The sequence below is a fragment of the Hyperolius riggenbachi genome, chromosome 5 (assembly GCF_040937935.1).
Source record: "Hyperolius riggenbachi isolate aHypRig1 chromosome 5, aHypRig1.pri, whole genome shotgun sequence".
NCBI lineage: Eukaryota > Metazoa > Chordata > Amphibia > Anura > Hyperoliidae > Hyperolius > Hyperolius riggenbachi.
The window spans coordinates 57,552,309-57,571,203 of NC_090650.1; the positions used below are offsets into that span (position 1 = coordinate 57,552,309).

An 18,895-nucleotide genomic window follows, 5' to 3' on the forward strand; every position below is an offset into this window, starting at 1 on the left:
TTATCTAGTGATAGATGTTTTATAAACAAACGTTTTCAGGTCTTGCTACATTCCATGTGTACAGCACAGTTTATCAAGATCTTAGAGATCTAGGAGAAAGGTCATCCTGTTTCTCCAGTTTTTTTTGTTTTTGTGCTTTTCTTAATGACAAATGATATGTTTGTTAAAATGATGAAGTGAAAGCAGAAATAAGTTCTGGTTTTGGTTTGAAATTTTCATATGCCCTGAAATATGCGGCAGAATTCTAGGCAGCTATCCAAAGATATAAATCATATACAGTACAACATACTTAAAGGGACCCTGAGCAGAGGCATAAATTGACTTACCTGGGGCTTCCTCCAGCTCCCCATAGCTTGCGAGGTCTTCTGGCATCCTCTGGGTCCTTTCCGTGGTCCCGCTAGTGGCTCCAGTAATCCAAAATTTGCGCGTGAGCAGCCCGTGTGTGCACCCGATGTGTCATCACGCTGGTCGCTGTGAGTGGCCCACGCATGTGCTACTTCTACCGAAGTTGCCGGTTTGCCCGAGCCTGCCAGTGGGACCACAGAAGGGACCCAGAGTATGCCAGGGGACCTCGTAAGCTATGGGGGCTGGAGGAAGCACCAGGTAAGTCCAGATTTATGCCACTATTCAGGGTCCCTTTAAGATAAATCTGGGACTTTAAAGAGACACTGAAGCAGAAAAAAAAAATATGATATAATGAATTGGTTGTGTAACACGGATATTTACTAGAATTTTAGTAGCAAAGAAAATATTCTAATATTTTTATTTTCAGTTATATAGTGTTTTTTTATAACACTGCATCATTCTCTAATATTTGCAGTTTAGACACTACTCAGCATTCTAAATGGGTTCAAAAGTTCACTAGCCTGCTCTGTAAAATCTTCCCTGCAGAGGGACGCCGAGCAATCGCAAAAATAGCGAAAACTAAAAGGCGTAGGGTGGTGGTTTATATATCATTGGAAAGAGGAGAAAGAGAGCTTTAAAATGATATGCATCTTTCCATAGTTTATGCACTGCTCCGAGTCCCTTTAAAGCTTATTATCTCAAGTGTCTGTCAGAGTTCTCTGCCACTTTGAAAGTCCTGGAGTTCAATGGCTAATTTGCATAGATAACAACTGGAGTTTCTTTACTCTTCCTTTATTGGAAACAATATTAGACTTGTATCTCTGCTGCTAATGTTTTTTTCTTAGCTGTACTACACACACAAATCATTATATCATAATTTTTTTTCCGCTTCAGTGTCTCTTTAAAGGAAACCAGGAATGACAGATACTTACCTTTTTATACATGCCTGCAGCTCCGGTACCGGGTCCTGTAACCCCCTTCCCCACCCCAGTTGCGGCCAATCTTTTTCTTTCAAGAGGAAGTGTGCTCTTTACGTATCTCTCCAGCGGCTGCTGGGGAGATACGTAAGCACTTCACTTGCGTCAGACTGGCGGCGACTGAAGAAGTTACGGTACATACTTGGAGGTGGGGTGTGGGAAGAAACTATTACTTGCATTTATGTGTACAGTAACTGGAAGGAATCACTGTAAGAAGAAAATGGTGAGTTTCTGAGAGGAACTGTCGGTGAGGTTAGTATGTAATATTCATTTGCAGGTACATCATGTGTTTATTTTAAATAATTTTATGCGGTTTAGGTTCACTTGTCTTTGCTGTCACAGGCCATCTTTATTTACCTGTGTTGACTACTGTGTTTACCATTTTCCCCGCCTTTCTCCACAAAGGTGTTTGCGCTATAACAGAATGCTGTGGAGAAACAACCAATTACTTATTTAGATGTGTTTATGTGAGGAGTCTTGTGACTTTAAAGTCAATTGGAACCTGTAATAAAAATAAAAAAAACAGAAACTTACCTAAAGAGAGGGAAAGCTCTGGGTCCTCCTATAGAGCCTTCTGCTCCCCGTTGCAGTGCTGGCTCCCCCATACTAGTATTCCACCAATTTGGTCAAATACTGCTTTCTACGCCGCCGAAGGGAGGCTTCGGAGTCTTCAGGAGCTCCTGAAGACGGGCCACTCCATACTGCGCACACGCGAGCGCCCTCTCTCGCGCACTCGCACGTGCACAGTATGGAGCCGCCTGTCTTTCGAAGGACTTGGCTCCCAAGGACTTCCAAAGTCCCCCGCAGCAGGGAATTCCAACGGGAAAGCTAGCACTGCACTGAGGGCACCAGGAGAGAAGAGGTAAGGTTTTTCACCTTGGGTAAGTATCTGGCTTTTTTTTTATTTGAATCCCAATGACTTTAATTCATATCCTTGTGGAAATGGGGCCATAATATTTTCTGTGATTGTAACTTGTCATCTCATTTTGGTAGCTTTGCTTGGCTTTCTAAATATTGTTGCGTCACTCTGGCTCCATCTTGTGGTTGCTTGTGATTATTACACTACAAATGTTAGGTAACTTACACAAGCTTATTCACTAAGAGAAATGGAGAGTACAGTAAAGCCCCATACTCACTCTAGATGAAACTCAAGCAAAATGGCTAATAACAACCGACCCTGCTCAGCCAGTGATCTGCCACTGCAGGCTAGGGCAGCACAGGTGGCGATGGCCACAGAGCTTCATAGATAGTTCAGCCAAAAACTGCCAGTGGAGTTTCAGATGTATAGTGAGTTACAGATTTATTGAGTGATGGGGAATTAAACTTCAGGAATCAAATTTTAAGAATCAAATTTCAACTGCGCTGAAACATTCCTTCTTTCACCTAAGGAATATTCAAAAAAATTAAGCACGTCATTCCTTCAGCGGATCTTTCAACCCTAGTTCACACCTTCATCACATCACAGCTGGACTATTGCAATGCCCTCTATGCAGGCCTTCCAAATAAAGACCTACATTGCCTGCAGCTAGTACAGAATGCTGCCGCAAGACTGTTAACAAGCCAACCCATCAATGCCACATAACACCAATCCTTTGCTCACTACACTGGCTACCCATAATATGGAGAATTATTTTCAAAACATGCTAACATTCAAATCCCTACACAACCTAGGCCTTGGATACCTGAAGGATTAAAACTGTATCAAAACTGAAAAGCCCTTCATGAGCGATTCAAGCAGTTTAGCCGCACCTGGACACCCTGATGGGAATCTGAAGAATCCGATACCTATACAAACTTGATGGCCCCAGGCCCCATTTAACACTCTTTATCCTCCCTGACGTTGACGTGGTGTCTGCAGCTTTGGCGATTTTGTGAAGCTTCATGAGCACTTTACTAGCGACTTCCCTTGGGCTTCCCCCCTTTTAAGGTGTTCCCCCCAGACCACTTTTCCTCTTTTTTCTTCTTCTCGTCTTTTTTCTCTTTTTCTCTTCTCCTCCCTTCCTTGTTTTTCTATCCTTCTGTTTTCTTTCTTAAATACTTTTGCTACCATATCAGAGAATCGCTCAGACCTCTGCTCGTTAGCCAATGGATATGGGAGTTCCGGGTGTGTGTTCCCTTTGGGCCCCGTGACTTCCGTTTTGATCAATACATATCATTAGAGTGGGATCTGAGCTGACCACACAGCTATGTGTCTTTGCTCTGGCACCTGAGGTGGTTTAATATTATTTTCTTTTTGTGGATGATTATATCTAATTAAGCCTTGTTATTGAAATTCGCACTTATATTCTATAAATAGTACTTTAAATTTGCTCTTCCATTGTTGCTGCCTGCTACGTCCTGGGAGAGTGTCGCTACTTGACACCTATGCAATATTTAATTTCCGCACTTTGTTACATGCATACAATGCGATTTTTATGCTGGTATTGTACTCTCTGTGTTATGTATGTTGTCTTTTTTTCTTTTCCGTTTCATTGAAAAACCTTTAAAGAATCTTTAAAGAGACTCTGTAACAAAATTTTGAGCCTTCGTTCTTCTGTCCTATAAGTTCCTATTACTGTTCTAATGTGGTCTGTCTTACTGCAGCCTTTAGTAGTTGCACTGTCTCTGTAATAAATCTTATCTCCTTTCCTCTGTCGTGTCTGTCGGGCAGAGGCTGGAATGTGTGGAATGTGCAGCACTGCTTGTCATTGGCAGAAGCTTTACACACCCCCTCCAAGCTCTGCATGAGTCACACAGGGAGCTGTTTTCAGCTATCATACTCTGGTTAGAAGCCATGTCATTTGGTTGTAAACACTGCCTAAAACTGTTAATTACAAACCATGATTGCAGCAGGGAGGGGCAGAAACAGCACAGAGGGGCCTAGGAGAACATAAGGAAGAGAATGGTATGCTTTTTATTGTAAAAATTTGTGAGTACAGATTCTCTTTAAAAAAAACAACAACTGAAAAGCCACCTGATTAGTCTGGCACTTATGATCACATAACTTTTCCCCCTGTACACATAAATATGTACTGATCTGAGACAAGCTTATGCGCTTTGGGTCCTATGGAAGAAAAAAGTTTTACAAATTTTTCGTTGTTGTTGTACAGGCAAGTGAGTGAGTTACTAACCTTGACACCCACAGATTCTTGCATCACTAAAACAGGTTTCCATGAAGGGCTTTCCCTATTACAACCTTGGAACTCTCCATTCTGTGATTAGCGCATGTTCAATAAAATTAAGTAATCAACTGCCATAGCCTGCATACTGTGTTTTTCACAGATCTGTTTGTTCACTGTCCTTTTCATGCCTGAAAGGAAGGTTTATGCTGAGTAGACATGGTCAATGAGCTGCATGAAAACAATGCAATTGGTATCCAGCTTAGATTTGGGGCGAAATGCACTTCCTGTCAGCCACTCACCAATGCTGAACTATGTAGTAACAGCAATTCTGAATACCTTCCATTTGTACTCCTTCAACTTCAACTTTTAATAGAATCGAGCCGTATTTGCGCTCTGGGAATATAAGACTTACCCAGGTTTAGAGGGCAAAAAAATATTTATACTAAACTGTTGCCTTTATGTTCCAGGAGAGTCTTATAATGTTCTTCCCAACTGGTGTCCTCCTGTGTCCCCCAAGTGTCTCCTTCTGTTTCCATGTGTCTCCTCCTGTTCCCATGTGTCTTCAGTCTGTCCCTGTGTGTGTCCCCATGCCTCCACTCCCTCCCAGGTCTCCGCTCCCCCGTGTATATATATCAAGTGTAGCGGCAGCTGACTTACCTAATCCATGGTGCCCACGGGGATGACAGACCTCTTCACTTCCGTGCGGCTACCCCTAGTGAACGGCTTGTGCTGATCGCATAATCTGCACAAGCCATCACTAGGGGAAGCTGTGCTGGATAGGAGAGGTCTGTGATCCCTGCGAGTGCCATGGATAAGGTAATTTCATGCTAAAATTGATCCAGAATTGGCCTTGTAACGCCGCATATGCTGCCTCGCCGGTCCAACGCTGTCCCCCCCCTAATGTGTAATGTGCCCAGTTGTGCCCAGTACACTATACATTACCTGTACGCATCAGCTGCTTGGCGGCCACTGTCTCCGAGCGCACTCCTTGCTCCTTACACACGCCCCACGTGGTTGCGTGTGTGTGAAGTCACACGCTCGCCCCCATTACTCCGGCAACCCCGGGGTGGGGGCGTGTGTATGGAACAATGAGTGTGCCCGGAGGACAAGCATCACCAATGGACAGATAATGCACGGGGGGGTAGCACATTACACATTGGAGGACAGCGTCAGGGGTTTTGTTAGCGCCACGCACCCGATCGAGCAAGTCAGCCCTACAGCTTGAAGCATGTCCGACTAATTAATGCAGTCAATTTGGCCCAGAAATTGGTTGCATTGTCGATTGAGCATGCCCTTGGCGACACCAATTTTCATCCGATTTTGATCAAATTGGATAGTTGATCGACCGCCAAGTCGCCTGATGTATGGCCATCTTAAACCAACCCTCTGGTGCCCCCTTCACTGATGCATTCATGTCTCTTCTACCTAACCCTCCATGCAGCCATTATTGCGATGTCATTATAGAAATTGTGAAGTCACACTATTACATTCTTATAGTAGATGTCATTCCATAATACACTTTATAGAGAATTTATGTGTGCATCAAACCAAGTAACACCTGACAAATCTGGCTTTGCAAATTTGGCCTAATTGGCTACTCACAAGACAATGCTCATGCAAATATGCATTTGCTTTCGCATGCCAAAGTTTGCAGGGTTAAAACCAATACCGCAAAGCGGTTGCCCTGCAGGAATTAGTTCATGCTACATTAGCACTATCCAGGAGAGCCACGGGGAGGCTTCCCAATGCCCCCATACAACCGGGGGGCCGTGGGGCCCCAAGCTCTCTCACTGCCTGGAAACCACAGTGGCATCCCGGAGGAGGAGGCTGGGAGGTGCAGGCGACCCCCCCCAAGCGTGGCCAGCACCAGGAAGAGCCGCCCGCACCTGCCTCCCAAAATTTAAAAACAGGCACTTACGTCCATTGTGTTCTGCTACATGAGCACGACTTGGGAGCGAACACATGAGAAAGGAGTGAAGCATGGGCCACTCCAAGCTGTGGAGTTCAGGGCTGGCTTTCACACAACACTCCAGGGGGGGGGGGGGGGGAGGGCAGGCGCAGACAGCCCGCTCCACGGCTCTCACCTCCTAGAACAAGCCATCCACCACCCGCCTCCAAAGGGGGATAGAAATGAAACACTACACATAGCCTTTATAGAGAATGTATGTGTGCATCAAACCCCGCAAACTTTGGCATGTGAAACCAAATGCATATTTGCATGAGCTATGTCTCACGGAGTAGCCAATTAGGCCAAATTTGCAAAGCCAGATTTGTCAGGTGTTACTTGGTTTGATGGACACATAAATTCTCTATAAAGTGTAGTGTTTCATTTCTATCCCCCTTTAGAGGCGGGTGGTGGATGGCTTGTTCCAGGAGGTGAGAGCCCTGGAGCGGGCTGTCTGCGCCTGCCCTCCCCCCTAGTGTTGTGTGAAAGCCAGCCCTGAACTCCACAGCTTGGAGTGGCCCATGCTTCACTCCTTTCTCATGTGTTCGCTCCCAAGTCGTGCTCATGTAGCAGAACGCAATGGACGTTAAGGTAAGTGCCTGTTTTTAAATTTTTGGAGGCAGGTGCGGGCGGCTCTTCCCGGCTTTGGCCACGCTTGGGTGGGGTTGCCTGCACCTCCCAGCCTCCCCCTCCGGGATGCCGCTGTAGTTTCCAGGCAGTGAGAGAGCTTGGGGCCCCACGGCCCCCCGATTGTATGGGGGCATTGGGAACCCTCCCCGTGGCGCTCCTTGATAGTGCTAATGTAGCATGAACTAATTCCAGCAGGGCAGCCGCTTTGCGGTATTGGTTTTAACTCTGCAAACTTTGGCATGCGAAACCAAATGCTTATTTGCATGAGCTATGTCTCGTGAATAGCCAATTAGGCCAGATTTGCAAAGCCAGATTTGTCAGGTGTCACTTGGTTTGATGCGCACATAAATTCTCTATAAAGTGTCGTGTTTCATTCTATAATAGTACGAAGATGCTGTGCCAGGAAATGTGACATCGTAGTTGGCATACTGATTTTGTTGTAGGTACTGTTATATTATAGTAGATTTAATGATGTAATAAAAATATATTGTGTATTTATAACAGGAGTTTATAATGTCATATAAACTGGTGAGATATCAAATTGTGATGTCATAAATAGCAATGAAAGTCATACATTTTGCAATGTTTTTCTGCTTAGTTTTCTCCTAGGTGATATTTTCAAGGTTGTCAATACAATGCCTTTTAAGCCACCAGCAAGCAAGAAAATACTCAACATAATTTTGATAGTACTTTTCCACCTACTTTTTGGTACTTTTTTTTCAGTTGCAAAGTGCTAAAAAGTTATATTAAATACAAGATGAAAAATTATCTCCCAGGAGAAAAGGTTAATTGCATATGGGCCTAGATGTATTGTAAAGTGATTGTAAATATTGTGAGGGTATAGTAGGTTTCATGATGTCATAGTAAGTACTGTCATGTTGTATTGGGTTTTCAAAAATAGTCTTAGATCTCACCACTCTCTGTTGATGCAATATTCCTATTGGTTGCCAGACATGCTCCAAAGTAATCCAAGAAGGAAGTTACATGTAAATTTCTAAATTTTACCACTTAAGTACCAGCAGTCTCAGCCTCCTTAATGACCAGAGACTGCTGGTACAATAAACAACGGAATACCGCTGAATCGTCGCACCTACCCGCCGCGACCGCCATCCACACTGCACTTCGGGAATCTCAGCCACCCACTCTGTTGTCTCTATGACGGCAAAGTTCCTGTCACCCGGTCAGGAGCCGCTTTCATTGGTTCCTGACCCTGCCTATCACTGTAAGTGAATGGGAGTTGCTTACATTGATATGCAGGGTCAGGAGACAATTTAATTGTCTCCTAACCCGCTCACAAGGCTCTGCCATCATAGAGACAGCAGGGTGAGTGAGCTGCGGCGGGTAGAATGCGAAGTGAGGAGAACCGCAAGTAGCGTGGCGGTCACCTGGCATCCAGATCAGCATCAACACAGGGCGTAGATTTCAATTAGTGTCATCCGAAACTGGTTAAAAAGCCAAAGACAATCTGTGATTGGGTGAGTGTAAAGTGCAATAAACCCTACTTCACCAGGGATGGTGCCCATTGTCTTTGGCGCCTTGAATTCAGACAACTCTGTACTATGTCCCAATGTCCATATTTATGTACCTGTGTTTGTTTCTTACTCCGTACACCATCAGAAGATAATGAAACCATATCAATCATTAATAATAATACAAACTATTTCACAGTAAGGCCTGGAACCCACTGCAAAACGCTATCGCTAATCGCAAGCGCTCGCATTTTGTATGAGCAGTTTGTCAGCGGTTTCATGAGCGTTTTAGGAACTTTTACAAATTGTATCAATTTGCCAGAGATTGTGTAGCGATTAGTGATTAGCATTTTAAAGTCTGATTGGTCCTTTCAATTAATTTTAATTTTGTTACAGTTTGTGGTAACGTTAAAACGCTAGCAAAATCGCTCCATGCAGGTTTTAATGAGCGATTAAGCCAGCGTTTATATACTTTACATTGAAGAGCTAACGCTCCCAAAATGCTGCATGTCCTGCGTTTGCGATTTGAGGAATCGCAAACGCTCCAGTGGAAGTTGCCCCATCCATTAACATTAGCTGAGCGTTTTTGCAAAACGCTAGCGTTTTGAATCGCTCCAGAAATGCTCACAAAACCGCTCTTGTGGGTTCCAGCCCTAACACTTATTTGAATAATGCATAAAGTAAGTGTTTTCTAGAACTCTCAGGCAGATACTTTTTTACCAACACAATTCAGTTTTCATGGTTTCATATTGCGTTAGAATAAGCAATGCATAGGCTCAGGCCCCTTTTACACATGCAGGGTAAACCTGTGTTGTGCTACCCTATTTTACAACAAGTGACTGCAAAAGCAATGAAAGTCTATGGAGACTTTCACATTTATTCCAGTGCCTTGGACTGCCCCAGAAGTATCTGATCTGATGCAAGGGCAACAGAGCGTTACTGCAACCACCGCGCTCAACACACAGTGCATGGGGTAATGCAAGTCTAGGGGCGACGCATGTAAATGAGTGAGCACAGTGTGTCGTGGCTCACATGCAAAAATCCCAGTGACAAAATCCCTGCCAGCAGGGAGTACATCACTAAGCGAGGATGGCGCTGTATACTGTATTTCCCACTGTAGAAGATGCACTTTTTCTCCCCCCAAAAATGTGGGGGGTGTTATTCCGTGCGTCTTATACAGCAAATGCAGGGATCCCCGACTTACAAACACTCGCCAATACGAACTGCCGACCTCGGGTATTCCCTGCATGCGTCTCCCCGTGTCCACTCCCCCCTTGTTACCAGTGTAACAGCAGTGTCTTACCTAATCCAGTGGTTACCGCGGGGATCACAGACCTCTCTTCTCTCTCACAGCTCCCCCTTAGTGATGGCTTCTGCTGATGACGTGATCAGCAGAAGCCGTCACTAGAGGAACAGTGCGGGAGAGAAGAGAGGTCTGCAATCCCTGCTGGAGCTGTTGGATTAGGTAAGACACTGGCGCTACACTGTTAATAACACAGGCGGAGCGGAGACACACAGGGGAGCCAGGGACACACAAAGGGCACACTGGGGACAGATGGAGACTCATGGGGGACACAGGAGGACACCAATTGGGGGAAAACATCTACAAGATGCTTCTGAAATTGGACTCACCGGGTTTAGTATTACGGTATATATTTTCCTTTTTGCCCTCTATACCTAAGTGCATCTTATATTCCAGAGCGTCTTACACGCCAGAAAATACAATATGTTATCGCCGCACTATGCTGCATGGTCGAGTGTTTGTCATTTTTTTGCGTTGCGACAGAAGCATCGCATCCCCACCGCAATGCAAAAATTCATTGTAAATCCAGCCTCAATGGTTGATCTGTGTAAGGAAATGCTGATCCTGATTTATGATTTGTGTGTTATTGAAAAGGAAGGGCAAGCTTTAGAAATGGTCATTGTAAAAGGAAAGAACAAGGTAGTTTTAGACTGCCAGCTCTGCAAATGAAACAACAGCTCAAATCCGCGGCCAGACTTCTATTTACATCTTCCCCGGCTACCATGGTAATAATGCTGCTGGTTTGCATGTTTGTTTTTAGCTTGTCATTCAAAAGTGGGTTTTAGCATAGAAATACTCATTTTCTGGATGACTAGCAGTTGTGCAATAGCATTGACGCAACACTCTGGCAATAGACCCAACCTAACAACAGGTTTATCCACATTAGCTTTGCTGACACTCTCTGCATGGTTCTTCCATGCCTGGAAGCTGTGTTACAAGTGGGTATTAAATATTTTACTTCAGAGCCAGGTCATTGGCTGACTTTATGGCATCAGTTTTTGCCATATATGTATAAAACAGCACTCAGCTTCATAAGTCCATATAAATAAATAGGAACAGTCCATGTTGTCTATAGACATCAATCATATCTAAATTATGTCCAAACTTCGAGGCTAGGTGCACAGAATGAAAAGTTAAATTTAACTTAAACGCTTTCAAACTTTTTTTTTTCTTTCAAGTGAGTGTCAGATTATTTTTGGCCACTAGATGTCCCAACACATTTTCCGGTCCGGCTGCCCAGGCTGCGTTCCAGCCAACAGCAAATGACAGAGACTGTCATTTTCACAAGGAAATGATTGCTGTTGCTCGTTGCAACTGCATTCATTCGTTGCAACTGCATTCATTTTTAATTTAACTGCTTAGATTGGGTTTAGAAACATATGTTCCAAATCCCTAATCTGTGGACAACCGCAGGGGGCCGTGTGTCACAGACAGGGACGAGGATCTACACTTCTAAAAAGCAGAAATTGAGCGCACAATAGTGCATTACCCAAGGTAGGCTTCAATCGCATAAAAAATTATACTCACAAGATGACAATAAAATCAGCGCTACTCAGCGGTACAACCAACCTCTTAACCCTGCAGGCGAATCAGCAACAGCGCGCTGTGGCCAGCAGTGCGATCTCCGGTGGGTTAGGAGCGCTGTCTCGCTGTGGGTGTAGGCGTGGCTGAGGATCAGTGTGCGTATGACGTCATGACGCGTTTCGGCGCTCTGCGCCTTCGTCAGATGACGCCAATACGCACAACACACTGTTTATGGGAGTCCTCTGAGCCGTCGTCATGGCTACAGGGCACTTCCAATAGGACTATTTCAATAACTTTATTTAAAAAACACACACACCAGGTTAGCAATGTGCGACCTGGCTAGACTCAATGAAGTCGAGCTCATGGTATACAGAACTTGGTGCTGGCTCACAGAGCGCTGTTGTTACATACAGCTGCGCTCATATACAGTACACTATATAAACATTGTTATTCAGATCAAATAAACAGAATTATATAAAAACCTAAAATACAATTAATAGATAAATGAATAAAAAAGGGGTTCACTAAAAGGACATACTCAAAATTACATGTTGGGACACTAATACAATATATGGTGGAATTAAAATCTGAATAAAAAATGCACAGAGATATCAGATCCAGGACATATGACTATAACAGCAATCAGCATAAAGAACCTCTATTTCTCTGCTTTGTCCCACAATTATTTCAGTTACATGGACAAGCTGTACTTACAGACCTGCGGGACATCTATGGGAGTTGGGTTCGCCCCAAGCTTTGCTAACCTCTACATGTCCTACTGGGAAATACAACATATATGGGCGGGTAATCCCTTTGCAAAAAATATTGTATTTTACACTAGGTACATTCATGATATCTTAATAATTTGGGATGGTGTTGAGGACACTTTCGCACAATTTGCCATAATGTGCAACACCAACACATTTGGTTTAAAATTTACCCATGTAATCTCAGATAAGAGTTTGGTATTTCTTGATCTAGAACTCTACTTAGATAGCAATGGAAAAATCTGCTCTAAGACACACTTTAAGCCCACGGCTGGCAATTCATATTTACATGCTTCTAGTTGCCATAGTGCTAAATGGATACAAAACGTCCCTAAAAGTCAGTTCTGCAGATTAAGAAGGAACTGTACTTCTGATGCAGATTATTTCAATCAAAGTGAGGTATTAGGTAAACATTTTTTGGAAAAAGGGTATGATCTTTGCCTAAGTGGTCGAGTGGTTCGGCCAACATATGCCATTGAACATCCACAAGTCAAAAGGTATACAATGTGGTCGCTTCCACATGTTATGAATTCTTTTATTTTAGAGACCCGTTGATTCGCATCAGATATCTCCTTAGTTCTATGTCGAATAAAAGGGCAGCAACCACACCTCTTCACATGACATTTGAAGTTGCCCAACACAGTGGGAAACATGCTTTTGGGTTTTTCTACGATCTTTCTTATATTGCTCGGTGCAATGGTGTTCTTAATTGATCTAGCCTTCTTGAAAATGACCGCCGGGCGGTCTGGTATAACATTTTCCAGTAAGGGGTCCTGTTGCAAAATGGGCCAGTTCTGAGTTATAATAGACTTCATTTTGTTATGAAAATAAAAATGTTATGTCGCCGCGCTGTAATTCAATGTGAAACAGTTCCAATTAATTGGCAGCAAGGTAATTAATTGGGGTTTTACACTCTCATCCCCTTCGAGCCATATATGAGAAAAATATATATAATACCTGCGCCTTTACATATCAATTATGCAATTTGGAGTTAATAAAATGTAAATTTATTCAAAATACACCAGTAGTCTTAAAAGTTAATCTCAATAAATCCCACACATAAATTCATACCTATTCAATAAATGCACTAATCAATACTGGCCAGTATCAAAGAACTTGCTGTGCACTGCAGTGCTAAAATATGAAAAAATGACTAAAAAATGCCTAGAAAATGCCTAGAAAATGACTGAAGTCTCTTCCCTTGCTGACATACAGCTTCTTCTGAGAGTAATCAATTTGGTATTATATAGTTCGCTGACATGCAACTTCTTCTAAAAATGATCAGTTGTTCCAATGGTAGGGTTAAGGAAGATGAAAGATGAAAAAATGACTAAAAAATGACTAAAAAATGACTAAAAAATGCCTAGAAAATAACTGAAGTCTCTTCCCTTGCTGACATACAGCTTCTTCTGAGAGTAATCAGTTTGGTATTATATAGTTCGCTGACATGCAACTTCTTCTAAAAATGATCAGTTGTTCCAATGGTAGGGTTAAGGCTTTTGATAGCCCACACACTCACGGTTCCGTTGCTTAGTTTGGATACTTCCTTTAGTGTTCGTCCACTCAAGCCTGTAGCAGTTTTTTAGACTGGGGAGGAGTGGGTCAGGCTGCGTTCCCAGTGACTAACGATCGTTGTTACACAGGTCCCGGCCGGAGACCCGCTGCTTGAGGTTCGTGCAGCACACGGGGAGATCTCCGATATGCGTGTTTGGAGTTGTGGGTGACGTCACCACTCTGCTTCCAATTGCCGACCGGTTTCAGTAGGCACGCCTACCTTCGTCAGGGCTTGCTCTATTGGATACTCCCCCGCTATTTAATAGCCACTGGGACATGCCCCCTCCTTCAACTCCTCACATAGGTACCGCCTTGTTTGCTAAAATGCAAACAATTCTATATCCAAGTTTAACCCTTTCGGCGCTAGACTGTCTAGTGTAAATATCCATTGTGATTCGGCTCGGGACATTTTTTTAATATAATCTCCTCCTCGCCAGTCCTTCTCTACTTTTTGAAGCGCATAAAACTTCAAGGTATTTAGTGTACCCAAAGGGCAATCTTTAAAATGTTTGCTTAGCGGATGTTTACTTTTACCACCTTTAATGTGGCTAACGTGTTCTCCAATTCTTTCCAATAATTTCCTCTTAGTCCTCCCCACATACTGTTTTTTGCATCCACATTCTATAACGTAAATTACACCAGATGTTTCACAGTTCAAATTTCCGCTTATCTTAAACTCCTCCCCAGTAACATTGGATGTAAAACCACTGATTGGTGCTGCTTTTCTCGTGTTCCTGCACGGAAAACAAAAGCCACATCTCTTAAATGTCCCACCCTTTTTCACCACTGTTGGTTGTATTTCAGTCACCGTTGGGGCAATCATATTCTTTAAATTAGAGGCCCTCTTAAAAATCAACTTTGGTCTCTCTGTCAGTATGCCATTTAAAGTTTTGTCCTGCTGCAATATATGCCAATGGGTTTCTATTACCTTCCTAATGTCCCTCGATTGATCACTGTACTGCAGTAAAATCCCCAATGGGGGTGTGGATTCAATTTTACTTTTTTCTTTCAATAAATCGTTTCTATTCAGAGTTCTTACATTTCTTATATCATCCTGCAGCCTTTGCTCATCATACTTCTTTTCAGCAAATCTTTGTTTCAATACATCAGCCTGTTCATCAAAAATGGATACATCAGTACAGTTCCTTCTTATTCTAGTGAACTGATTCCTCGGAACATTGCTCAACCATTTAAATAAATGGCAACTGTCTCTCAAAATATAACTGTTTGTGTCAACCCTTTTAAAATAAGTCTTAGTTTTCACCTCATTACGTTCAATATAAATCTCTAGATCCAAATAGTTAACCCTCTCCTCACTATATTCACAAACAAAATTCAAATTGAAATCATTTTTCACATTCAACCATTCCACAAACACCTTCAGTTTCTCCTCCCCCCCCTTCCATACAAAAAGCGTGTCATCTATGAACCGCTTCCAAAGGACGAGGTCCGCACCGGGGCCCCCCGGCCCCCCCAAAATAGTCTCCTCCCAGTAGGCCATAAATAAGTTAGCGAACCCCGGTGCGAACCTAGTCCCCATCGCGGTCCCCACCCTCTGCAGGTAATATTTGGAATCATGCATAAAATAATTATGAGTTAGTATAAACAATATAGCTTCTTCTATGAATTCAATTTGTTCTTTTTGCATCGTTGTCATTTTTTCCAGGAAGTGTGACACTGCCATAGTTCCCAACTTATGATCAATAACTGTGTATAATGAACTTATATCGGCTACGCACAGGATGTACCCTGGTTTCCATTCGATATCCCCCAAAATCCGTAAAATATGTCCGGTATCTTTGACATATGAGTCAGTCTTAATTACTAGTAATATTACTATTACTACTTAATTACTACTTTCTGCAAGTATACTTGCAGAAAGTAGTAATTAAGACTGACTCATATGTCAAAGATACCGGACATATTTTACGGATTTTGGGGGATATCGAATGGAAACCAGGGTACATCCTGTGCGTAGCCGATATAAGTTCATTATACACAGTTATTGATCATAAGTTGGGAACTATGGCAGTGTCACACTTCCTGGAAAAAATGACAACGATGCAAAAAGAACAAATTGAATTCATAGAAGAAGCTATATTGTTTATACTAACTCATAATTATTTTATGCATGATTCCAAATATTACCTGCAGAGGGTGGGGACCGCGATGGGGACAAGGTTCGCACCGGGGTTCGCTAACTTATTTATGGCCTACTGGGAGGAGACTATTTTGGGGGGGCCGGGGGACCCCGGTGCGGACCTCGTCCTTTGGAAGCGGTTCATAGATGACACGCTTTTTGTATGGAAGGGGGGGGAGGAGAAACTGAAGGTGTTTGTGGAATGGTTGAATGTGAAAAATGATTTCAATTTGAATTTTGTTTGTGAATATAGTGAGGAGAGGGTTAACTATTTGGATCTAGAGATTTATATTGAACGTAATGAGGTGAAAACTAAGACTTATTTTAAAAGGGTTGACACAAACAGTTATATTTTGAGAGACAGTTGCCATTTATTTAAATGGTTGAGCAATGTTCCGAGGAATCAGTTCACTAGAATAAGAAGGAACTGTACTGATGTATCCATTTTTGATGAACAGGCTGATGTATTGAAACAAAGATTTGCTGAAAAGAAGTATGATGAGCAAAGGCTGCAGGATGATATAAGAAATGTAAGAACTCTGAATAGAAACGATTTATTGAAAGAAAAAAGTAAAATTGAATCCACACCCCCATTGGGGATTTTACTGCAGTACAGTGATCAATCGAGGGACATTAGGAAGGTAATAGAAACCCATTGGCATATATTGCAGCAGGACAAAACTTTAAATGGCATACTGACAGAGAGACCAAAGTTGATTTTTAAGAGGGCCTCTAATTTAAAGAATATGATTGCCCCAACGGTGACTGAAATACAACCAACAGTGGTGAAAAAGGGTGGGACATTTAAGAGATGTGGCTTTTGTTTTCCGTGCAGGAACACGAGAAAAGCAGCACCAATCAGTGGTTTTACATCCAATGTTACTGGGGAGGAGTTTAAGATAAGCGGAAATTTGAACTGTGAAACATCTGGTGTAATTTACGTTATAGAATGTGGATGCAAAAAACAGTATGTGGGGAGGACTAAGAGGAAATTATTGGAAAGAATTGGAGAACACGTTAGCCACATTAAAGGTGGTAAAAGTAAACATCCGCTAAGCAAACATTTTAAAGATTGCCCTTTGGGTACACTAAATACCTTGAAGTTTTATGCGCTTCAAAAAGTAGAGAAGGACTGGCGAGGAGGAGATTATATTAAAAAAATGTCCCGAGCCGAATCACAATGGATATTTACACTAGACAGTCTAGCGCCGAAAGGGTTAAACTTGGATATAGAATTGTTTGCATTTTAGCAAACAAGGCGGTACCTATGTGAGGAGTTGAAGGAGGGGGCATGTCCCAGTGGCTATTAAATAGCGGGGGAGTATCCAATAGAGCAAGCCCTGACGAAGGTAGGCGTGCCTACTGAAACCGGTCGGCAATTGGAAGCAGAGTGGTGACGTCACCCACAACTCCAAACACGCATATCGGAGCTCTCCCCGTGTGCTGCACGAACCTCAAGCAGCGGGTCTCCGGCCGGGACCTGTGTAACAACGATCGTTAGTCACTGGGAACGCAGCCTGACCCACTCCTCTCCAGTCTAAAAAACTGCTACAGACTTGAGTGGACGAACACTAAAGGAAGTATCCAAACTAAGCAACGGAACCGTGAGTGTGTGGGCTATCAAAAGCCTTAACCCTACCATTGGAACAACTGATCATTTTTAGAAGAAGTTGCATGTCAGCGAACTATATAATACCAAACTGATTACTCTCAGAAGAAGCTGTATGTCAGCAAGGGAAGAGACTTCAGTTATTTTCTAGGCATTTTTTAGGCATTTTTTAGTCATTTTCTAGGCATTTTTTAGTCATTTTTTCATCTTTCATCTTCCTTAACCCTACCATTGGAACAACTGATCATTTTTAGAAGAAGTTGCATGTCAGCGAACTATATAATACCAAATTGATTACTCTCAGAAGAAGCTGTATGTCAGCAAGGGAAGAGACTTCAGTCATTTTCTAGGCATTTTTTAGTCATTTTTTCATATTTTAGCACTGCAGTGCACAGCAAGTTCTTTGATACTGGCCAGTATTGATTAGTGCATTTATTGAATAGGTATGAATTTATGTGTGGGATTTATTGAGATTAACTTTTAAGACTACTGGTGTATTTTGAATAAATTTACATTTTATTAACTCCAAATTGCATAATTGATATGTAAAGGCGCAGGTATTATATATATTTTTTTCATTTTGTTATGCACTGCGTTAAAGGGGGTAATAAAAGACAGTTTGGACTGAGATGCATCACCTGTATTCTGTTTCTTTGGGTGGATGACTCTCTTCTTAAACTGCTCCTGGGTAGTTTGTATATGTATATTCTGTATACAGGGAAAAAGAAATGATGATGATATCCTCTCAGGTGTGCCACAACACCTACATAGACTTTATACTAGTAAAAAGGATATATGTAGCAAAAGACTGAAGAAACTTGAAGAGTTTATATGCAAAAATACAAAAGATTTTTATTGAAGACAACACTTGTGCAAAAATATGTATAAAAAGTATCCATCAGGGAACATTTTCCATAGTAGAGAATGGCAAAAATGCATCAGTTGTTAACCACCCTGGCGTTCTATTAAGATCGCCAGGGCAGCTGCATGAGGGTTTTTTTTAAATAAAAAAAAAAATATTTCATGCAGCCAACTGAAAGTTGGCTGCATGAAAGCCCACTAGATGGCGCTCCGGAGGCGTTCTTCTGATCGCCTCCGGCGCCCGGAATAAACAAGGAAGGCCGCAATGAGCGGCCTTCCTTGTTTTGCTTAGATCGTCGCCATAGCGACGAGCGGAGTGACGTCATGGACGTCAGCCGACGTCCTGACGTCTGCCGCCTCCGATCCAGCCCTTAGCGCTGGCCGGAACTATTTGTTCCGGCTGCGCAGGGCTCAGGCGGCTGGGGGGACCCTCTTTCGCCGCTGCTCGCGGCGGATCGCCGCAGAGCGGCGGCGATCGGGCAGCACACGCGGCTGGCAAAGTGCCGGCTGCGTGTGCTGCTCTTTATTTCATGTAAATCGGCCCAGCAGGGCCTGAGCGGCACCCTCTGGCGGTAATGGACGAGCTGAGCTCGTCCATACCGCTAAGGTGGTTAACATCAAGATTAGTGCAGTTGTGCAAATTGAGGCGACAACGTCGACTTGTTTCGGG

At 42.9% G+C, this 18,895-nt stretch overlaps 1 protein-coding gene across 1 annotated transcript in view; it reads right to left on the reverse strand.

The window, feature by feature from the left end:
* CCNY (cyclin Y) overlaps window positions 1–18,070 on the reverse strand; it is a 220,707-nt gene extending 202,637 nt beyond the window's left edge. Inside the window, exon 1 of the mRNA XM_068238598.1 lies at window positions 18,003–18,070. The gene's annotated coding sequence lies outside the window, so the exon portion shown is untranslated. The remainder of the gene's footprint in view (window positions 1–18,002) is intronic.
* Between the last annotated feature and the right edge of the window lie 825 nt (window positions 18,071–18,895).